At 35.0% G+C, this 24,169-nt stretch overlaps 8 non-coding genes across 8 annotated transcripts; 3 read left to right on the forward strand and 5 right to left on the reverse strand.

Annotated features, from left to right (window-relative positions):
• The first annotated feature begins 4,894 nt into the window (after nucleotides 1-4,894).
• Nucleotides 4,895-4,986, forward strand: TRNAY-GUA (transfer RNA tyrosine (anticodon GUA)). The gene is given in 2 exon segments: nucleotides 4,895-4,931; nucleotides 4,951-4,986. It is a non-coding gene; the product is annotated as a tRNA-Tyr (tRNA).
• A 69-nt stretch (nucleotides 4,987-5,055) lies between these two features.
• Nucleotides 5,056-5,146, forward strand: TRNAY-GUA (transfer RNA tyrosine (anticodon GUA)). Its single transcript is given in 2 exon segments — nucleotides 5,056-5,092; nucleotides 5,111-5,146. It is a non-coding gene; the product is annotated as a tRNA-Tyr (tRNA).
• A 2,242-nt stretch (nucleotides 5,147-7,388) lies between these two features.
• Nucleotides 7,389-7,478, forward strand: TRNAY-GUA (transfer RNA tyrosine (anticodon GUA)). Its single transcript is given in 2 exon segments — nucleotides 7,389-7,425; nucleotides 7,443-7,478. It is a non-coding gene; the product is annotated as a tRNA-Tyr (tRNA).
• Nucleotides 7,479-8,057: 579 nt separating this feature from the next.
• Nucleotides 8,058-8,149, reverse strand: TRNAY-GUA (transfer RNA tyrosine (anticodon GUA)). The gene is given in 2 exon segments: nucleotides 8,058-8,093; nucleotides 8,113-8,149. It is a non-coding gene; the product is annotated as a tRNA-Tyr (tRNA).
• A 490-nt stretch (nucleotides 8,150-8,639) lies between these two features.
• Nucleotides 8,640-8,731, reverse strand: TRNAY-GUA (transfer RNA tyrosine (anticodon GUA)). Its single transcript is given in 2 exon segments — nucleotides 8,640-8,675; nucleotides 8,695-8,731. It is a non-coding gene; the product is annotated as a tRNA-Tyr (tRNA).
• Nucleotides 8,732-9,308: 577 nt separating this feature from the next.
• TRNAY-GUA (transfer RNA tyrosine (anticodon GUA)) lies at nucleotides 9,309-9,398 on the reverse strand. The gene is given in 2 exon segments: nucleotides 9,309-9,344; nucleotides 9,362-9,398. It is a non-coding gene; the product is annotated as a tRNA-Tyr (tRNA).
• A 69-nt stretch (nucleotides 9,399-9,467) lies between these two features.
• TRNAY-GUA (transfer RNA tyrosine (anticodon GUA)) lies at nucleotides 9,468-9,555 on the reverse strand. Its single transcript is given in 2 exon segments — nucleotides 9,468-9,503; nucleotides 9,519-9,555. It is a non-coding gene; the product is annotated as a tRNA-Tyr (tRNA).
• Nucleotides 9,556-9,623: 68 nt separating this feature from the next.
• TRNAY-GUA (transfer RNA tyrosine (anticodon GUA)) lies at nucleotides 9,624-9,711 on the reverse strand. The gene is given in 2 exon segments: nucleotides 9,624-9,659; nucleotides 9,675-9,711. It is a non-coding gene; the product is annotated as a tRNA-Tyr (tRNA).
• Nucleotides 9,712-24,169: the final 14,458 nt, after the last annotated feature.

Genomic DNA, 24,169 nt, shown 5'->3' on the forward strand with positions numbered 1-24,169 from the left:
TCTTGCATTCATCTGCAGTGATGGCATCCCAGTCTTCCATTAAAGCGTTTTTTAACGCCGATTTTGATGTTATGGTGTGCTCACGTATCTTGCGCTTTAATATACCCCAAAGTTGCTCAATGGGGTTGAGATCTGGAGACTGTGCCGGCCAATCTAGCAAGTCAATGTTGTTCTCTCGGAACCAACGCGTTGTTACTGCCGATGTGTGACAGGGAGCATTATCCTGCTGGAATTTGACACCATCTAAGTTTGTGTCGCCGAAAATGCGGGTCATAGAAGGCATCAACGCGCTTTCCAGTACATTTATGTACTTTTGGCTGTTCATGCGACCTTCGCAAACGAACATTTCGCCCACTCCATCGGCAGACATGCAGCCCCAGATCATAATGCTGCCGCCTCCGTGTTTGACGGTAGGCACCACACAACTTGGGTGGTATTCTTCACCGACACGCCGTCGCACAAAAACTACACCAGGCGTTCCAAAAATCTGAAAAATTACCGAAATAAACTTGATTTAAAATTTGACATATTTTTTCTAAAATCAAACTGTTGAAAGCGAAATGCGTGTTGATATTTAACATTAATGGTATAAAACTTACCTCAAAGTTAGATTCATCGGACCACACAACATTGGACCAATCTTCTTCAGTTAAATGTTGGTGTCTCAGAGCCCATTCTAAGCGGCTCTTTATGTTGCTGGCGGAGAGCAATGGCTTCTTCCTCGCTTTGCAGCCTTTTAAACCAGCTTTCGCAAGTCTTCTTCTTACTGTTGGAGCACTGATTGATCTTCCAATAGTCTCTGAAAGATCTGCAGCGAGCTCAGAAGAAGTTTTTTTGCGATTTCTGAGGGAATTACGAATAAGTAATCGGTCTTGTCGCGCTGTTGTCTTATAATTTCTACCTGTTCTCGGTTTGTCCGCGTGAGAACCAGTCTCGGCAAACCTTTTGATAGCAGTTTGCACTGCACAGCGAGAACACTTCACCATTCTGGCAATCTCTATCTGAGACTTGCCTTGTTCATGTAGAGTTTGAATTTTTATCCGATTTTCCACACTCACTTGAGTTAATTTAGGCATTTCGTAAAATAGACTGTATCTAATTTACAAATAAGTCGCAAATAATAGCCTCTTGTCACTACGAGTAATGAAAGAAGACTGATTCAAAAAACAAAATTATTTGAAAAAATGACATAATTGACAAAATGTCGACCAGATGTTTTATGACACCTTAGAATTCGCAATCCTTTGTTTAAAATTTCCTATTGATAACGCCGCCTAGCATATTGATAAAAGGATTCGTCAATTTTTAAATACTGAATGAGTTGCACGTGTTTTATGGGGGTGCCTAATACTTATGAGCAAGGCTGTACATCTATGCAAATAACATAAAAATAAAACGATGTACAAAATAGCAAAAGGTAAATAACTGAACATTTTAATTTTGAACGTACAAGGCTCGATTTTCATTATCATAAAGGGTACAATGTAGACACATTTATTTGACAATAGGGTGACCGAGGTGCACCCTAAAAGAGTGGAACGCTTTATGGTTCATGAAAAAAACTTTATCAAATTTTAATAGCATTCCCCACTAGTAGGCAGAACGCCCAATGACTTTGATATTTTTGACGGTATTAATTAAAAAATTATAAAGCTTCCCGCGGTTGCCACCCCGCAGCCATTGTTTGGCTCGCACAAAGCATTTATATCGCGGAAAAAGATAAATATGCGAGACGCAGGTAATTGCGTACGCTTTTATTGAGCTGTTGTTTGATTTCAAAGGCTTTTTATTGAGTACAACATTTATTGCGCGTATGTACGTATTGACTCAACAATCGAACTCTTTAATGAACTCAGTTTATTGGAATTTTGCGATATAAGCCTTTTGTGCATTGAAATAACGAGCTCGTGAATGCCCATATTACGTTTTAAAGAGGAGTTAAACTAGTACATTATGTCGATAGCTAGTATGATTGAAATGTGATAATATGAATGAGTAATTACGTTCCTAAGGTTTTTTTATTAGCTTTCTTTCTATTTGGCGTGATAAACATAATAATTTATACAAATGGTGACCTAATTTTAAAGCAACCTCAGAGGTAAATATTTTTCCTCATCACAATAAAAGGGCAGGAAGGTTCGGCGATGATTTTTCGTAACAATGCTTCCCTTAGGAAGGTGGAGGTAATTATGATTGAGCACAAAATGGGTAAAAATAAGGTGGAGTATTGTTTCAGACATAATTAAGGTTTGTGGTCCCGGCGGGTAGCCCGCGTTGAGAAGCGCAAGTCATACGATAGGTATACACCGGAGCAAGGATCGAATAAATCCTGGTCATGAAGTTTGATAGAGTTGACTCTTGGCACTGATATCGAAAAAAAGAGATTTTTGAATCTGGTGATTTAAAATTTATTTCGTTTTAAGCTTGCAAAAGTAACTTCAAAGTCAATCAGTTTTAGAAGCTTCTTAAATAATTAAACCTTTAAGGAGTCATATTACGAAGGAAGTATGAACCTGAATGTCTATTTATCAACGCGATAAATGCAATCAATTTCCATACACGTACACAAATTAATACGTACATCAATTTCACTCAAGAAAGTCACATTGAATTAACATATCAGTCGTGATAGCTCCACGTTTGAACGTAACGTGGCAAGGAGCGACGATTATGAATATTAATATGGCGGCGACACTCCAGGTTAGCGGTTTAACGCTAATTCGGATAGACAAACCTCTCTCGACACCAAGGCTCCCTGTGAGGCACAGAGATCTTGTTATCTGTTGCTAGATGTGTCTGTAGGATTTGTATAATCGTCTTTAAGGCTTTGCTTTCATCTCATCAGACGATCTGCATAGGAATAACAGCACATTTATGTTGAACGTTTTCAGTAAGAAACCTAGAGTTAGATCTTGGTACGTTATCAAGAAACTACATAGTAAAAAAACATGATACATTATAACATCTTATTGTTTTCATCTAAAATAAAAACTAAAAACATTGATTTGCCACTTCGTCGACAAGGGCGTATTTATCTACACTCTACTAATTTAAGTCAATTCAGATCTGCCAGTTTCGATCTGCCCGCTTCGATCTTATTGCTTCTAAGATAAAGCCATAATTAAGGGCCTTCTCGATCGATTAACTTAAGCCGAGTTTAAATAGACGTTAACTCCAAGAGAAAGGTTTACTCCGGCGTGAAATGGCATTAGGTTTTCGCGCGTTTTATGCGCCTCGAGACGAGACGAGTCGCTAAGAAAGGGGGATTTAATGGGAGATTGACTTAATTAGGTACCGCCGTAAATTAGCTGAAGTATTTTTGATTGATACGACTTAAACGGATTTGTAAGTTTATGGGAGATTTGTCCACTGAGTTGCTAAGTAGGTTACGCTCTTGCGAAAGTTCCTCGAGAAAATAAAACTTGCTAAGAGTTAATAACAATCAATTACACGCGATGAGTTTGAAAAAAGAAATTTATTTCAAAAGTCTATAACTTTTAAATGTACATGTTGACCTAAAATCCAAGTAAGGAACATAGTAAAACAGTTTATAATAAATGTAAAAACAATTAAACTGAAATACAGCTGTAACATAAATCGGAGGTAGACGTATATAATAGAAACAAACGATAAAAACCGCTGTTGACCTCACCGAACGCAATACTTAGCACGTTCTTATACATTTCATGTTCCACAGTCGTTAGAAATTATTTCTGTAATTAAATCAAGCATTCTTTCCAATGTTACGATTTAATAATTTAGTAAAGGCTTTGACAGGGCAATTCCGTCTTGAGTGCTTACCGCCCTTCTGTTTATGCTAAAAGGTGAGAGCTGTAGTGTGCCGATTAGGGAAGTTCCTTAAATCGTCGACATTATATTATCGAGTAGTAACATGCCATTTTAGTGACTTATGTTTATCCTTTTAAACGTTATTTTTAAACAAAAAAATATTTAAACCAAGAAATCTTTTTCACACATTTTAAACCGATACAGCCTCTTCACTTGTTTTAGATAGGTAGCGCTTGAATACAAATATTTATGATAAGTAGTTGCGCCAAGTTAAAAGTATCAAAATTGGGTTAAAAGGTTTTAGAAAAGGTATCTGTATTCCATAAGCCTTTCTTAAATGTTTCTCTACGTTAAGGGAAAATGAAAATCAATTAGTGTTCACGCTACACATCCCTAGACCCATATTGCGTGTCGTTGCCCACGACATTATGAATCGCTATCGTAAATGTTGTACGAAATGTCAGTTTGACCTTATGCTAAGCGCACCGCTGCTGAATTATTAGACAAGTGCCTGTTTGATCTTTACAAGCTGCCCTTTATATGATTGCTGTCAATTTAGTTCAATTTGCCGTCTGAATTATTGATACCTGACCGTTTGTGTGACGGTAAAGGGTTGTACGCGAGGTTTGATTGACAAGTTATACCCCTTATTTTCGTTGATACTTGATTATTTAAGTGTTATTGTACAGTCGAATGCATAAATGAGATAACAATGTCAATTAAAAACCTTAAATTTCTTAGTAGAAAACTATACAATTTCCTATATGGAATTTAAAAGTTCGATAATTTTTAATCCTATAATTGGAAAATTTAAGTAGCAAGTCCTATTTACTATTCTATACCCATGTTATGATGACCTGAGAGAATGAGAATGATTTACTTAACACAAAGGATTAAGTATCATGTTGGACAAATGTACGGAGCGCGTTCGTAGTAACGACCAAACAGCTGAGTGAAGGGCAATCTTAACGCGTGTTTCCACCACTCCGTCCATTATGCATTGCGCAAAAGTTGTAATGACGTTGCATGCAATTATGTAAGAACCTACGTAATATACTTGACTGCAGTAATGATAGTAGAGTCCAATTTAAAATATACTCGTGTGCCTTCGATAGCTCAGTTGGTAGAGCGGTGGACTGTAGCTGTAAATATATAATTGTCATCCATAGGTCGCTGGTTCAAATCCGGCTCGAAGGAGTTACTTTTTTTTTGTGAAAAGTACAATGTTTGTACAGATTGAATGGCATATTTGGCTATGACTGTGTGCCTTCGATAGCTCAGTTGGTAGAGCGGTGGACTGTAGTTGTAAATAGTAGTGGACATCCATAGGTCGCTGGTTCAAATCCGGCTCGAAGGAATCTTTTGGTTTTAATTTTGGTTCTAAATATTATAAAAATATATTAAAAGGGCATAAAGAATTTGTATAGATAAATACGGATAGAATTTTTCGAAGTAAGACTTCAATCAACTTTGCTTCCATAACTAAGATACTATCCTGTTTAGTTTTAAGAATCTATCGTGTGATTGATGATTGTTAAACGTGTCTGTTAACTTATTTATTCTTGCAACTGTACATGTACCTGGATATCTACTACAATTCTTCTACTAAATTCTCTTTATATTTCTATTTATTTCGTTCAAACGCTGAATTAAACTGTCCTTTAAAACGCCGCAATTTCTTTCAGAAAAAACCTTAACTTTATGAATATCGTTCGTGCCTTGCGTTTATTAAATCGCAGTACATTTCCATGTTTACGCAAATAAGTTATTCCACGAAGAGGAACTCATTAGCTAGCAGGTGCATTTAATGTACCTGCTGTTTAAGTTTTTTATAAATGAATCTGTTACGTGTACAAATAATTGCATACGATTTCAAAGTTGTGTATCCAATATTTCAAGTTTCAAGTGTACCTGAAGGAAGAAATTATTGCCGCATTAATTAGGTACTTTTGGTTTTTGTATTCGAGATTTTAACGGCTTTATGAAATACTGAATGTATTAATTTAGTGGTATATTTGTACGGACAGAATATATTTGTCTAAGTTAAAATTAGCTATACATTCGTCGCGCCAAAAGTAGAATTTGCGAAAAGTAACAAGAGGTAGAATGTAAAAAGCCTATGGGATGCAACTTATAACTAAATATTATATAGCTCTTTTCAGCAAAAAATAAGTGAGCTCCTTGATGACTTATCTAATTAGTTTTTCCTTAAACGAATTGAAACTTATCTCATGTTAGTAGAATAGCTCTTAAATTGCACTTAAATGAACATAAGGGTTGTTAACTAACAACAACTTGGAACATAATCAAATTACGTGGCAACGATTGTTCACTAGTTTACCATACTTAACCATACTAGTCATTTACGTGAGTAAGCGTTGTAACTCACGGTCCAAATTCTTGGGGAACTCGTTAGGGCTCGTTTTGTCCGATACGGGACGGGTCGGAAACGACGCGACTATCGCCGCCCGCCGCGACAGTTTCTATTCAAATTAGCCGCAATCCCATCGCTGTACAACGTTTTACATTAAAATTAACAACTTTATTTTCTTTAAGTTTTACTTTCATTGACGATTTTGTTCACGTGAATATCACGTGTTGTGCTATAAAAGCGTCAATGGATAGTAAGTTTATGTATTGAGTCTTGTATCGTAAGGGTGGTTTCGCGATAGAAGGGACGTCTGAGTAGTAGACGACACGTCACTGTTTCCGGACGTCGCCGTCGCGTCGTTCAAAATGCGTGCTTACTAAAGTTTTGTTGTTACCATTCCCTATGTTATCTATACATAGTAATACTAATAATGTAGAGACTAAGGTTTAATGTACAGATAGGTATGAGAGTTAACTTAAAATTGACTACGTGCGCAATCGAAGGGGAAACTACGTGCCTGATCAATAATAAATGATTATAATAATAATTTAATAACTTTATTGATAACAAAATAAATTTCTAAATAGTAGAGAGATAAAACAATATTTCGATAAATTATTAAATACACAATAACAAACTTACGTATTTGACATTGACGTTTATTTATTTTTATTTGTCAGATTAAATACCACGTTTTGACCTGTATTTTTGTAGGTCAAATATTCGCGATAAAGTTAAGATAAATGATAAAGTCACCTTTAGTTACATAATAATATATATTATTATCAATAAGAACTCTCTCTACCCAAATGCGTTTAGTAATATATTTTTATTTGCATCCCTCCTTATGACACAATTGGTTCGATTTAAATGGCTGTTACGCCGTTATCAAAACGCTTGGTGTTTTGAGTTTGATTCCTTCGTAGTAATTACATTAATTTAACAATGATTTCTGTGAAGCGTACCATAGGTAGTTAATTTATTAATAAGTTCTACAAATATAGAGCCCGTCGCAAAATAAAATGCGTTCTTAGTGACGGCGAAAGAAATTGAACGCATGTAAGTGATAAACAGCATAAATGGAGAGTTACTTAATCCACAAACAAACTTACTATTAAAGACTGTTAAATCTAGTTCTATTCATTCAAGTCTCCCCTCTTATAACTTACGCACGTGTTGCTTTCTAAAAAAAAAAAATGCGGTGTAAGAATTCGCTCTACCCTACACGCCTTCGATAGCTCAGTTGGCAGAGCGGTGGACTGTAGTTGTAATAAGAATTGTTATCCATAGGTCGCTGGTTCAAATCCGGCTCGAAGGAACTTTTTTGATACTTGAAGTATTTTTGACTCTTGCCTTCCTTTTTGTTGTGAATTGTATATTTGCTAGTGCTACTATACCTTCGATGGCTTTAAAGTTGATATCCATAGGTCGCTGGTTCAAATCCGGCTCGAAGGATTTTTTTTAAACTACAATTTTAACTGTAATTGTCTGTTAACATGGCAAACTGCAGCCTAGACTTTGTTGGTTGTTGTAAAGGGATAACAGTGTTTAAAAAAAATGTTCCTATAAGTTTCCGTACTTTCTAATATTTTGTGAATATTCCATTATTGATCCTACTTGTAGTAAATATGAGTGTTCTATTTAGGCTTTTGGCACTGATTCTGGTCGTACTTTGTGTCGTAAATATTTTGATCATTATAAATCACCGGTTTTTGGTGCGATTTTAGGCAAAAAAATACAAAGGCGAATTATTATCAGCTACTTATGGATTTCAACCCTTAATGTAACTGCAGGTTACCTTTTTACCAACAGAGCTATCGAACGCGTATTAGTCTTAACAAATGTTTTAATCAATCCGGACAAATGTCACAACAATTTAGAGTTAAAAAAAAGTAACTCCTTCGAGCCGGATTTGAACCAGCGACCTATGGATGACAATTATATATTTACAGCTACAGTCCACCGCTCTACCAACTGAGCTATCGAAGGCACATGAGCGTATTTTAAATTAGATAACACTATCGTCATAATGCATTCAATTTGTGTGGGTACTTACATAATTTCAAGCAACGTCACTCTACGCGCTTTGATTTAAAAGTTGTTGCGAGTGAACTGGTCAAGTTTCTAGTGCTATCTACTAATGATCATTTTCATAGGCTCGTCGTTTTAAGGATATAATATTTAGGATTAAATTAATATTATAGAGATATATTGATTTGCAGCTACTTCCATTGTTAAGAAAACCTGTGATAGTCTTGTTTAGAGGAGAGAGAAGAAGGTAGAGTTAACGTTTATTTGCTAGAAATGTTGGTATTAGCCAGAGCAGTTATTAACTATTTTTTATGTTGGTTTAACAGATAAATAAAAAGAAAACTATCTGTTGTAGTCCACTGGATAAAACGGTGACCACTTGACAGGACTGCCGTCCATAACTCTACCTCCCAAATCATAGGAAACAATAAATATTTTGGTAAAAAAATCCTTCGAGCCGGATTTGAACCAGCGACCTATGGATGTCAATTACATATTTACAGCTACAGTCCACCGCTCTACCAACTGAGCTATCGAAGGTATGCGTCATAAAACTAACTTATACAACTCATTCTTTAAATGCATCATTATTTTGCGGGTACTTACATAATTGCACGTGACGTCATTTTACGCAATAAAGAGGCGTGGTTAGTCCATTCATCAAGGCACTACTTTTGGCCTCTGCAAGTAACTTGTTTCGTCACAAAAACCACCGAAGTAAAGTATAGAGGAATAAAAAAAATTAAAATTAACCCATTACTGTCCCACTGCTGGGCAAGGGTCTCCTTCCGTAATGAGGGAGGGGTTAGGCCTTGAGTCCACCACGCTGGCCAAGTGCGGGTTGGGAGTAAAAAAAATTGACAGAATTAAATTTCTTCTAACATAGGCAATAATAGGTATACGTAGGATTAATAGCTAAAATTGGTATGTCAAAAACTCTACTTTTAGTTAATCATCTCAAATGTGTTTAGAATGGCTTCTATTCAGAGTTCTTGAAGAACTTTGAAACCATCTACAGTCCACAGCTCTATCAACTGAGCTATCGAAGGCATATTAGTACTAATAAATATTTAACTCACAATAAAAAATAACTACAATACTTCATGCAGCAAAAAACTCCTTCGAGCCGGATTTGAACCAGCGACCTATGGATATCAACTTCAAAGCCAACTACAGGCCACCGCTCTACCAACTGAGCTATCGAAGGGATAGTAACACTAGCAAATACATAACTTACAATAAAAAAAACTACAATGCTGCATACATAAAAAAAACCTCCTTCGAGCCGGATTTGAACCAGCGACCTATGGATACCAATTTTAACCAACTACAGTCCACCGCTCTACCAACTGAGCTATCGAAGGCACATGAGTACCTCCATATATTTAACTCACAATATAAAAACTTTGATATTTTATACAGCAAAAAAAGTTCCTTCGAGCCGGATTTGAACCAGCGACCTATGGATATCAATTTTAACCAACTACAGTCCACCGCTCTACCAACTGAGCTATCGAAGGCACAGAGATTTGTTTAAAACAAGCGAATAGTAACTTACACATTAAGTAATAGAGGTGAAAGGTGCTCTACTTTGTTGCAGGCGCAATGTCGAAAGTATGTGCGTATGTGTTTTGTAACCTAGAACGTGACGTCACAAGTTGTTTATATTGCGTAAGTGTATCAATCTTTAGTGTCGCCGCAGCTGTCTTAAGAAACGACCAGGAACATATATGCGACTGTGATTTAGGTGGCTACCGATTAAAAATTAAAATATGTATGGGTATACTTTTCTTCTAATGTAAAAGCTTAATGTGAAAATCTTGTATTGTTTACAAAATTCTACAAGATTGTTTTTTTCAATATTGTAATTCGTCTGTTTAAGTAGAAACTACAACGCCTCGACAACCTCATAAGTAACACCTAATTTATTAAATTAATCATATTCGAAAAAAGGCACTTTTTATTATTAGTTTCATTTGGTCCAGAAAATAAATACTTATGCACTGCAGAAGTTCATACACTGCAAAGATAATACGTAAATTTTCATCAAGATTTTGATTAGAATAAATTAAACAAGCCTCAATCACATACGAAGTTTGCTCTCAAGACAGTGGTATTTCAACTCGAGTTCAAATTTTGGTGCACCTTGCACTGCATCCTTGTCAAATCCTCCATATTATTAGCATATTAATTGAGTATTCGGTTTTAGGAACGTTGGAGATGGCTGAGGCAAAGCCGCTTTACAACCGCGACACTACGTGATATGAGAACTGGATATGATTCCAAGTAGAATCTAGTATTATGACACGGCGTGTTCAAAACGCTTTGGTTAGTATAATATTATTGTTATAATTGTTTAATTCATTCTCTTCGAAAGGATTTTACATAAATGTTGCATTTGAGAGTTATCTTTGTATGCCTAGATTTGAATTTTGATTAAGAACTTACTGAAGAATTTACTCAACTGAATACTTTTTATTTACACTTCTTTTTGTATTCAGCCGTTGGCCATTCACAAAAAGTTATTGTTATTAAATAAACACTTCACATCTATAATTACTGTATTGTTGAAAATTACAAAATATTTGTTCAGGTGTACCTAACTGTATATACACAATTTTTATTGTTTAAGCAAGATTTACGCTATTGATTTTTTGTAGAAATGATTTCCTAAGTCCTCTGTGGCCTGAGAGCTTGGAAACCAATAGGACGAAGATTTGAACGTAGGTATTCATGGATGGTTGGGTACATAGTGGTGCTTGAGTTAAATGTCTCCATGTGTCGAGGGCACTTAAAGCGCCCGGTGGGTCAATAAGATAGCAGACGTCAAACCAACTGAAAGTCCTTTGTGTGGCTCGAACTACATATTATTATGTTACTAAATTGTCGTGTAATAATTAATATTTAGCATTTAAGACCACCATGTAACCTATTTTATGTGAAATGAGCTACATCTTTGTTATCTTTAACCAATATAAACGTGGTATTATTGCCCCACAACCTGACAGTAAATACTTGGCTCTTTGAAATTTCTTGCAAAATATAAAGGGGATCACAAAAATCTGAAGCTAAGGAAGTAAGAATAGTTTCATTTATTACCTTAGTTATTGATTGCAAAATAACGAACGTGAGCACTAAGCCTGGTTTGATGCTAAACATCAATATACTGCAAAGATTTCACAAGGGGGAATTTAACCAACTACTAAACTATTGTGTCAGCAGACACACTCAACATCTAACTTATGCGACAGTTTCTGAACAATAATAGCAGCGGGAACGAAACTATTTAGCGAGTTTGCTCCGTCAATAGAGGGCGCCACCTCGGCGGGAAGGAATAATTCATTTAGCAAGAATTAACTCGCGAACTTCGCGACGTGAATCTCAGGAGTTCATGTCACGCATCTTTAAATATGTTGATTTGTTCTTTTAGTTTGAGAGAATTAATAATAAGAGATTTCTGAAGTCTCTTTAGTTTAGAGACAGGTTGGATGTTTCATTTAATTTGTTGTTTAGTTGATCACATGCCGTTTTAAAGATGATATCGACCATTTAGAGCAGAAGAAATCGGTTTCAACGCATGCACAGCGGCTTGTACTTTTTTAAAATAAAAATATACAGTATTGTTTTTAAAGCCGCGTAATTTTGAGGTTACATTTCAGAAACAATTTTCATCGCGCCCTTACAAGTAAAATTAATGTCGGCCATTATGTTTCACGCACTTATACACTGTTTGTGTCATAATCGTGTTTCACGGCGAGGTGGCGAGACGCTCAGCTTAAGGTCTCTGCACGCTAGGGCTGCCTTCCGGAAAATCTTGACGAAAATTTTTGTTTGGCTTGGAATTTTTACAGACGTCCGACTTATGTATAGGATTCTACGTTACAATGACGCACTTTATTATAACGGTTCAACGCAGCCCATGGGTTATTTTTTATTCGAATATTAGAATTGTAGTGTTTAGCCTTTTAGCGAGATGTTCTTTAAGAAATCTTATAACTTTCTTAAAATCTATTAAATTTACGCGGCTGAAAAGAAATATATTTGAAATTTAATTACTAATTAAATGTATTACAGGAACAAGCAGTTTCGCCATTTACAGTACAAGTCCGATATAATAGGGGCGAGTCCATAAACATCGAAGTATACAAATTCATAATTATTTACTTTAAAGGCTTAAACAATTTGCTAATAAACATACACCTTCTAAACACACATGGTTCATGGCGACCCTACGTCAAGTTAGTCTGACATTCATTTAATTACATAGATTACAAGTTGACATTTTCGTTAGCCGCTGCGATTTAAACTTGACTGATACGGATTATACATATCCGTTGCGATGGGATAATCTCTGTATTATTGTGTGTTTATTTTTTATCAACATTATACAGGCAAGTGGTGTAAGTGTTTGATATAACTGCTATTACGTGTAGAGGCTTTAAGCAAAATACTGTTGCTTTAATATTAACATGGTATCGCATTTGTAATGATGTAAGTAAGCATAAAGTGGTTATTTTTAAAATTTGTTGTTAGATTTTGTTGACTGACATCACCACCATATCTGACGAATAGCCGGGAAGAGATAGAGGGGGAGAGGTTTTTCGCTTTTATATCATCAAAGGTTTGATTTCTGAAAAAATAAAATGTTATGTCTACCTGCCTAATAATGTTTATTCTACTTTTAAATAATGATGAATGATGATTCATACATTAAACATGTAATTAATTTCGATGTTAACAATGTCATTACATTATGACATGAATACAATTTCATTATTCTAAAAGTAATAAAGCACTTATAAATTAATGATCATTCTGCTACACCTTGAACGGCTGTGTGCCGTCCTGTCACGTCCAATATTAATCAAAGTCGGAACAGACTAGTATGCATACGAATATATGTGGGCGCTTTTTAATTATAAACGAGCGTAATGATCATTTTTCATTCTTAATTGCCGTTTTCCTACGGTTTACCTAATCACCATTATCTAAGTAAACACTGCTGCGGTTTTTCATTCACTTTGAATTAATTCATATAACATTGTGTACATTAAAAAAGGTTTGAATACATTATACAGATAGCGGCGAACGTTGATAGTTTCCAAACAGCAATAAAAAGCTTTTGTTTGGGGTTAGCGGCGTTGATTTTCGGTACATGAATATTCCGAGCTGTTTGGCATTCACGCCGCACTGGCGGTATCTAAACATCGGGAGTGCAATAAAACTAAGCACACGACAATCCGACGAGCAATAAAACTGGAGCAGATCTCGTACAAAGTTCAATGGTTGTTTGGCTGAGAGAAGTGGTTGGTTGTGACGTCACTTCGCTTTCATATCACGAGCCTAAACCCCGCTTAGTGTGTGCCCTGTGTACTGCCCCCGACCACAGTGCGTCGCCGAGACGGCGTGAAGCCTGTGATGTCAGAATATCGATACTTACCTGAGCCGTTTAAATTATCTGTATATTTTTAAATAGAAATATAAAAGCGCTACTGTGCTACCGGATATATAAAATAAACGGGTCACCCCTGTATCAAAAGTAAATCAAACTTGTAGAGTCGTAAGGCGCATTTGGGAATGCTACATTCTTTACCTTTTGTAAGTCAGTTATTGAGCTCTTTGAAGTTTTTTCTATATTTATACCTATACAATTTGTTATGCGTACTTATAGATAGTATGCGTATCAAATTGTATTTAGAATTGTACCTAAACGAAATTAGAATGTGGATTGTACACAGCGAAAACAAATTCAATTAAATAATATTGCAAAAATATCGATACACTCGTTCCCGTCTCTAAGCTCTGTTGTGTTTGTAAAAGCAGCTCCCTATAGAACAACGCCACCTGACACCATTATGCTATTATAATATTTTGCTACTTTGCCTCTGATGTCTTCTTGACGACGCAGTGAATACCAAATTCATGTAGAGAGCCCTCCCGCGAGACAACCTCGGCACGCCTTTGTATCGCGAATCAAATTTATTGGTGATTGTATTTGTATTTGATATCGGTGTTTTTTGAAATTACATCGTAAAGTTTATTTTATTGTGACAGCTCCTTATATCCGCTGCTACGTAGTATATTACGGGATTCGGAAATGCTTTTGTGTAATTTAGATTTGATATTGGGGTGAAATAATTTAAAATATTCTTTTAAATCAGACGTAGTTGTGACATATTACGTTTGCTTCTAAGAATACATAATAATATTAAGTAGATGGATTTGTTTGATTTATTTTATTAGCAGAACTCTGTGTTAAAAAAATAACAGCAATGGGTAGGTAGTTCAAATAAAGGAAAAAAAAAAATACGCACGAAGTTCTTGTTATTGTTCAAAAAAGGAACGATGATGAAAAACAATACATATGTGCTGCATGCCAGCCACTACAAACTCTTCTTTTCTAGGCGTTCCATGACAAACGTTCAAAAAAATATCTGGCATATAAAAGTTTGGCGCATGTTTCTACGTTTGCCACGCATTTATTTTTTATTGTGAGGGTTCGAATCCGGCGGCTGGATTTTTGTTTAAAATTGCATTTTTATATTTGGAACGCGATCCGCGACCGACATGGCGGTGACAAATACGCGCAACGCCGCTATGAATGACAATTGAAGAGATGTTTTTATAAAGACGCACCGATTTTTATTTTTATGCGAAAGAAATTGTGCTCATAAAAATGGTGTTGAAATGATGAGTGCCATTTTTCACTGTCGACGGGATGTCTTTTTATGGAGCTATTGTGTCTATATGATAAAATGCCTTTTATTTTTCAAGTCCTCGTTATCGGCCATAAAATATCTACTTATAACAGACGATTGTCGGTAATGATTCTCGGAATTCTGTGAAAATATTCATCAATCAGTTTTCATAAATATATTGTTGATAACAAAATGAAATATTCTTAATATTCTTATAATAAAGAAAAGATACCAAAGGTTATTTTATCATTTTGATATGTAGTAGTAGAGCAGAGTAGAGTTAATGGTATTTTTATAGGTACTTAAAACATGACTACAATCCATGACGAAATAGCTTCCGTAATTTTTTTATTGTATGGAAATAAATAAAAACATATCTTTTGTTGTACCTAAAGGAAAAAAACGTCACATAAGGTATCGTCAATATTTAAAGTTCCGATCTGTATAGACTATAATTATAGCACTATAGAGACAAGTACTAAGTGCCACCTAACATATGACAGGTGAAACTCAGCTTCCTACTTTGTTAAGGTATCTCCGTGGTCGCTGGCGTATTAAGCTGGGAGCAATGAGCGCGGTATAATTCTGACGGCGCAGCTATCCCAGGAATGTGCTCACATGGTGCTGTATTACTGTAGACAGGTGAGCACACAAGCTTTAGGACTATTTAGATTTATTTTTCAGTACCAATAATATAACAGAACGTATACTCAAAAGACAGAAATAAAAAATAAGGGACCGTGAAAATTATATCATCATTATTATCACCAGGCTATAAGGGCTCCCTTAAAGCTTGAAACATGGAATAAATCGATTGACTGAAATTACAAACCTTTGGATAACAGTTTTTGCAAGAAATAAACTGCTTAACTGAGATATATTACGAATTCTGAAATTCTCTCACAAAGTGAAAATTACGATGATTTTAAATATTATATTTGCTTTGTATTATTGCCAATTTTTATACCATTTTTTATTATTTAATAAGATAGATGTGTACAGTCAATAAATATCAAAAAAACTATATTTTTCCAACAATACTTCCATTTCAATGAATAACAAATCAGTTTCAATAACAAATTCAAATGTTACAATTCTCACAAACAGTAATCTTGAAACCGTATATTCCCCTAAGCGTTCAGTTAGCGAGTGTACATCGTACATATTCCTAAGCTCCAGTGGCTACATTTGATTAACCTGACTAGACAGGCTTCATTGATTTACAGTTTGGAATCTACTTTAATCCTAAGCCAATATCTACTAACTACCACCCGATGTTACTAATTATTCATATTAATCTGATACATAAGCTTGTGATATATACCTATAGTAATTAGTAATTAGTAACTTTAGAGTTCCTTGTTAAGAATTTATTACATATGGGTAATTAGTAAAATATTGAAAAGAAAATAACTTAAATAAAATAAAAGCGTATTTAAAACTTGTCCCGTCATTTGTGTTTTGGTATATGAAAAGATTGACTAAATGTACGATGTTAGTGAAGAACTTATTATAGACTTAATTATGAATGTTTAGAGAGTAGAGCTATTTTGTTTCTGCCTAGTTTATACACATGGACGAAACCAATGTAATATTTTGAGAAAAATACGAAATTATTTGGTTAATTGACATAATTGGTGACAACATATCAGTTTATGATACGTTTAATCGAATGTAAGCGCGGTAAAAACGGCCGATCGGCCGAACTGGACATTAATCGCCCGTTAGCGACGCATTATTCACGGGCACGCGTTGCACCGAATCCTCCACCCTGTATCACCCCTTGCATACAAACACTCACACAACACATATGACCACCACACTTGTACACAAAATTCAACTTTAATGCTATAATATAAGGTATAGTTTTCAATGTAGTCCTGTCGAACTTAAGCTGTACAGTCTCACGCAAGATCGTTTAACTAATCCAAGCCAATATATTCTCTATTTCCCAATGAATAAAATTAATTCCTTTTTAAATTCCGTATATACGACCGTTCGGAACTGTAGCTTCGTATGTTACAGTACACTATTTTCCTGAATAAACTTTTATACAATTTTGAACTTTATGTGGTTGGAGATAGCGTGTAATTGTGATTGATGAGGATAGAGCTGTCACAAATATATTTATTTATGTGGATAGAATATGGCATAGCATTTATTACGCCAATATCAACAGCCACAGTTGCATTCGACAATTAATTATTTGTAAACAATATCGGAGGTCGTGCCCGCTCATAAACGGCTTGCTTTTGACGTAGAAGCTTGATTCAATATTGATGTTAGTCAATGATACTGTTACTAAAGCACATTATCGCATTAATGATGTACACGTCGGTGATGTACGGCTAGTAATATATTAATTGGCTTAATTAGTTGGGATCATTTATCAGGTATCTATTGCGTTACAAATGCATGTTGACACAGTATCGTATTAACTGTCTATAACGTTAAGTTATGAGTTTGCATACAGAATAGATATGAAAGTGGTAATATAAAACTAGTATTATATTAGTATGGTAAATACTATACTACTATCTTCCCGCTGTCAATTTTATAAGTCGCAAATGTGGTCGCAGTTGCCACTTCCTCATTGGCCTTTTGAGTCACGAACAAAAGCGCATTTATTTTACCCGTCGCTACATCAATCATCTGACATGAATACAGACCAATGATAATGACTCATAAGAATCGAGAACAAATTTTCATTGATTTCTTGCTATGGTGTAGGTAATTGTGAAATAAACAAAAAAACACGTCATCGCATTAGCAATAAAAGTTATTTTATTATTTTTTAACACCAAATGCTTAGTCGTTAAAGCACAGGAACTTGTCGTTTAACTAAGAAAAAACGTTTGCCATTTTAAAAAGAAAGCACAAATCCTGTCACTACTCTCAAACATCGTCACCAACTGGCTGTTTCAGTACATTCATTTTTCAAAACTATCAACACAAAAAAGAAACTATAACTTTAAAAAAGCATCGTCGTTGGCAGCTTGAAGTGCGTAAGCGATCGGCGCGTGTGATGGAGCAGAAGGCTTCCACTCGGCCGAGCGTGAAGATACCGCGATAGTGCGCTCCACTACCTCACTATGAATACACCAAGCTAATGTGCTTACACCTACCCCGTAGTGCTAATAGTGTTGCCTTTTAAAGCCAGTAGTTTGACTTACCACTTGTAGTGGGTTCTAGTATTTTTTTTTGTATATTAAATATTTCTATTTTGTACTTTCCATATTCAATATTTAATTTATTTGTTCACCTTTTATTTATTCAAACTGTACCTAATATCATTGTTTAATGTATAATTGTCATTCATAAAAATTCTTTAAGCTGCACCAAAAATTACTAACCCATGTTTTGATTACAATAATAAAAATCTTTAGCGTTCTTTGTCAATATTTTCTGGATCCACATGAAGATAAAAATTCTTCTGTATGTTTATGCTGTTTCTGACTCTGGTAAAGGTGACAACAAAAGAAAGAGAAATTAGTACTAAGGAAAATTAAAAAATCTGTTATTTTAATAAGTACATAAGTAACAAACAACTCAAAATCCAACTCATTCTCTTAGCATTGTTTTGAAGTTTGAGCCACATCTGTCGTCAACGTTGAACAGTAACGTTTTCAAAAGGCTCTCGTATTTAATACAGTCAACATGAATATTTATAAAGCGTCAACTGTTAATCCGGTATTGTGAAATTTTCGCCTCTCGTCATGATCACGTCAAGACAATACGGGGCTCTTATGGTGAATGTACACTGTGTACGAATTTTATGTTGAATGTTGTCTTAAAATATTCCTAAATACATTACATACAATACATTTTAAGTTTAGTTTTTTCTAAGCCGAAAATGAAGCCACCATTTAACCTTTACTACGCGAATTTTAAGATTAATGTGTACCTAATCTAACTGAATAAGAAATAATATTATGTTTCAGCATACAATTTTGAGTCGGCTGCTTGCGGATTTGATAAATATATCAAATCCGCAATCAGCCGACTCAAAAGTCTCAAATGACTTGTAATTCTTCTAGTTCCAACGATCAATGATTTAACTTTTAATTTGAGATCCAATCACCATCATCATCGACTATGTTATACGGCAACTTATAAATACACAGCTAATTATAACATTTTTGAATAAATAATTGCAACAAACTTCAGTATGTAGAAACAATAAACCAACCAACAATATAATAATAACAAACAGTATCAAAACATTCGCATCAGACCTCGTTGTAACCATTGTACACTAACCAAAGAAGCGCACTGTTCTAAGGAATTAACGAACAAAGGCTTAAGTTAGCTCCGACGCCTTGCCTTTGTTTGAACGAGTCGAATAAAAGATGTCGGCTTAACAGCTGACGGCACGTCGTTTACAGATCAAATCTTATTCACAGCCCTGGGAAATCATAACACCTTTTTTGAAGGAGTATTTTATAAGTTTTGACTGCTTAGAGTATTAAAAAGTAATTAATTAGCCCTATAAATTGAATCAATTTTTGTAAGCCGCCGTGTCTCGTGACTTTCTACAGTCGGTACTATTGACTACTTGGTAGTCGGTAGTGCCAACTATTACGTTTGATATTAAAAATAATGTGTAGAAAATAGTTTTTGTCGATAGATAGCCGCTTATCCATGGTAGGCACACTGACTAGACATGTTTTCCAGTTTCTATTTTCAAATGTTATGGCAACGGTTCACTTCGTTAAAATAAAGTAAATGTAGAGATCAAAATATTTTTTGTGTTAAATGAATCCTGAATAATATGAATTCTGAACCTCTCAATGAACAATTCATATTATGTTAACGATGCAGAGTATGTATTTATTACATAATTTGGTATTAAACCGCGAAATTAATCATAATACTGGTGGCCGCTTTTAATATAAATTCGCGGTGCTAAGTTAATTAAATTGCGACTATTTATCCAACTATGTGTAAACAAATAGAGCAAAATAAATGAACGTATTTATCGTGCGTATCCCCTTCCGATTTAATAAAGTGAACCTGCCGAATAAATATTTACACTCACTTTTATAACTGTACCGACGGGATTCATTGCTCTTTATATTATCTGTTCGTGTTTCTACGAATTAATATCCTGTGAAATTGATAAATAGAGCAAAATAAATGAGTGCAATTGATCTCTTGATTGGTGTCAGTGTGTGAAAATGTGAAAACGATCAATGACCGAATAAATAGACTTCATAGTGAAGTCTCTCGGAAAAGAATTAATATTTTCTCTGATTCAAACATAAAATATGTATTTTTGTACATAGAACTGAATCACAAAAATGATGAATCAAATAGCAACAGAGTTGAGTCTTTGACTCACCGTGTGGGCCTCAGTGATCAAAGTTAGGACACGATGGTATGTATTGTACTCGTACATGATAGCTAATAAGCTTAAAGCTATAATATAATAATATATTTTCTTAAGATAGTTTAATAAACAAAGTCTGAAAACATTATATAACATACGTTAATTTTAATCATAAAATACCTAAGTTTATTATGCTGAATGTGTAATAACTCCTTAGTTGCAAGTGTTACCGTGATTTACGCACGCCACTTGTAATCCGTTTTGTTGCACCCATTGTGAAACTTACAGAACAACAATTAAAGTAAATAATGTGAGATCTTCTAAGTTTTGTTTACTATTGAGTTTTAATCCTTAGTAGTGTTACAAACGGATTATCTCAAAGTTTAGCAGCAATTTTGGATCAAATACTGACTTATTGCAATATTTTCAAACTAGAAATAATAAGTTTCCTGTTCCCAATATAAGCTTGGACCTGAAACAACAATATTGACTTAAAGTATGAGTAGCATTTTATACATAAACTTTAGGTGCTTAAAATAATATTATATTTTTAGGGCGTTATATCTGAATGACTAAAGTCATGGATTAAACATGAATTTATTTTAAATTTATTAAGTGAAGTCCTATTATATGACCGTGAAGTAGCTTAAAGATATTGGTTCGAGGAAATTACAGACTGAAGCTTTAATCCACTACTACAAATATTAGCTACACACCACATTCGTACCAAAGCACATACTACAGAATAATTTATCGTGTTTTCTAAGCATCTGCTACATCTTGACGTGTTAAGAGAAGTCTCAAAGTGCGGTTGACGTAGATCGATGCGGTGACCGCCGGCCCAGGAGTCGGGCGTTAGAGGCACTGGGACAACGCTAAGTGACGGATTGCGAACCCAAAGCACACATGCTTTTGTTTGTTTACTCATGTTTCGTGCGGTGTTCATTCTGATTTTGATGGGTGAGTCTTTATTCTGTTATGTTTGATATCATAGCAAAAATAATTAGTGCCGGTTTGACAAATTGCCTTATTATTTGATGCATTGCCAAATTAGTATTTGATGCATAGAATGACGGCAAAACTTTTCACATTTTCTGACAGATTATCTCTTAATGTTATCATCTATTATATTTGCTCTGGACCACTTAAGTAAAACTACTCCAGTTTTACTTAAGTGGTCCAGGGCAAAACTACCATAGAAGTAAGTATAAAGTGGGAGAAAAATATATAAAATACACGCTGACCCTCATGAAAAACCTAAAACATTTTATCTTATCAAAATAATCAGATTAGTTACCTCCGACGGAGTTTATTTTCAATATCGGATGCGTCAATCAACAGATCGGTCGACCGGTCCTCGGTAGGTGACGGCAGGCTGCGTTGGGACCAAGTGGCGTAAATAATTGATAAATCGCCACCACGCTCCCCAAAGTGACCCAAACTTGGAATTTACGACCATTTAATTGTAGCTTAATTCAGAAACTAGTCTTAGCTCATGATATATCGCTTGTGGAACGTGATTTGGCTATTTGGGGAATTAGAGTCAGTGTTTGGAAAATACGAAGATTAAAAGCCGGTGCATGCAAGCGGTGAATTTCATGGGTGTTAAGATTATTATAGTTACTACGTGTTTTTATGACGGTTTTACCTAAAAGAAGTTTCCAGAGGTATATAACAGCTATATCCACGCCTCATTGATAAAACGAGCATACTTATTTCTGATGATTCTCTAACAAAAAAAGTCTAACTCACTATTCATATTCAGGACTACACAACTTCAGCTGATAAGTAAGCGAACACAAAAGCACTTTTATCATTTTAATAATTGAAGCACAAATTAATAAATATAATTCATTCACTTCACCACATTGCGCAATAAGCCGATTAACGTTACAATTTAACAGCTAATTAAAGTTCACATGAAAGCTATTCTTTTGTATCGCGCCACTCAACCTGTTTTACTGTGACTCATTTATTTATTAATATCTCTTCCTCATCAATACTGTTTAAAGCTGAAAATATTAAATCAGGTGCAATACTACATTATTAAATTCCTGAAAATTTTAATTTTGCATTTAATTTCAAACAACAATATGTTCGATTTCGTGTGCGTATGGGCTACTCTGAAATACAAAATTAGTCAAAGTAGAAAAAGTGAATAGTTTTTAGTTGTTGTATTATTTTATGTCCGATCAATAGTCGTTCTGGCTATTTTTGCATTTTTATATTGTTATACAGAACGTTAAACGTAGGTTCATGTCAAATGTAATAAGTCAGCTTAAAGCTCGGTTAGTCTATCATTAAGTAGTGGAACTTGTACTAATGGTACTAACATAAATAATAATTTATTACTATGAAACTTAAAATGGGTTCTTCCTTAAACAACTACAATAAACTGCACTGCTATGCAATTCAGATCACCGCCAAATGTGAGCATCGCGGTGTTTATTAAACCCTGATAAATATGACTGGTTAAAAAACAGCTGTAAGTCATGTGTACCGACACTGATTACCCCGAGGCGCGTGTAATATGAACCCATTAATTGCTCGGCCAGCGTCCGCCGCGGGCGACCCACGACATTCGTTTTGTAATAAAACTGTTATACTTCATTCTATTTGCTTCTATTTATTTATCAGAATGTTCCAATGTTAACATTTTATAGTTTTGCAACAATTTGTCCATTCTAACGGCTCCACCTAATGGGTACTTATAGTCATCAGTGGGATTGTAGCACTAATTGAGGTATTAAATCGGCACTGGCGGACGCTTGTTATGTTTGCGTGAAATTTTATCGATAGTCAAATCTATTATGTACTTAGACTTATCATATAGCTTCTAATAAGGGAATTAAGAAATAGTAGGTATATTTTTTAATACATAAAGTATTTTCTGAAAGCCATTAATTAGTGGGCAGACGTTCGATAAAAACATGCTTTAGTTCAAGTTTAACGTAGTTCACCAGTGTTTGATAAGCACATCTCAGTCCTAAACATAAAAATATTCCTAGAGTATCATAAACTGGAAGATTTACCGACTTTGTCGTATAAGTGAAAGTCCCCTAGAACTAAATACCTTAAACAAACATCTACTATAAAGCAAAACCTCCCCAGACAAGTTGCAACAATAACTAATCATATTAATTACGACTCGAGCCTTGTTATTGCCGAATGAAAATGTATGGTGGAACTAAACTTCGGGTATTCCCGGTAGTAACTAATGAAGTGGAAATCCGTGCACTATTCATTTCTGTTTCTATGAAATCGGCTAATGAAATAGTTTCTCTCATTAGGCGCTGCTGTTTGTGCTCTGTGGGTTTGTTTCTTGTTTAGTGTCTGGACAGAGTGAAATGTTTGTGACAAATCGTAGTTTGACAAAGTAATCGGTTCTAAAATCAGAAGGAGAAGGAGGAACAATTTATACATTTGATACCGATAGTTTTATATAACTGACCGACGCCTCTAGCGTATCTAAAATTAACCCTTCACTGGTTCAAATGTCAAACATTCACTAGCATTTAACATTTGGACGTCCACACTAAATTAGTTTACATTTGGTCGCGATGTGCTCAATACATTTGTAATGAAAATTCACCAGAAAGGACTGGGCTTTATTGCATCGCGTCGCAATATTTGATCGGTAGTACACAGGTAGAATCGAAATCAACCGAAAATTCGTCAATCGTTGTACGTACACGTTTAATCCGTGTATTATTAACGTAATAACCGCAGAATCACGGCGGCCGTACAAAACGCAGGTACTACCTACAATCACAACATTTTCCATGGGGTTACGTTGTAAATTGAACATGACAGTCTGCGGTTTAATAACTGCGACTATCAGATGCACAGACGGACCACTGTATTGCACGATGATTAAATTATGACCTTTGACTGAACGGGCACCTGTTTGATTTATCAATAACCAACTACGTTAATGGATAAAACAAGATT

The sequence above is a fragment of the Anticarsia gemmatalis genome, chromosome 7, assembly GCF_050436995.1.
Source record: "Anticarsia gemmatalis isolate Benzon Research Colony breed Stoneville strain chromosome 7, ilAntGemm2 primary, whole genome shotgun sequence".
In the NCBI taxonomy this organism is placed as follows: Eukaryota; Metazoa; Arthropoda; class Insecta; order Lepidoptera; family Erebidae; genus Anticarsia; species Anticarsia gemmatalis.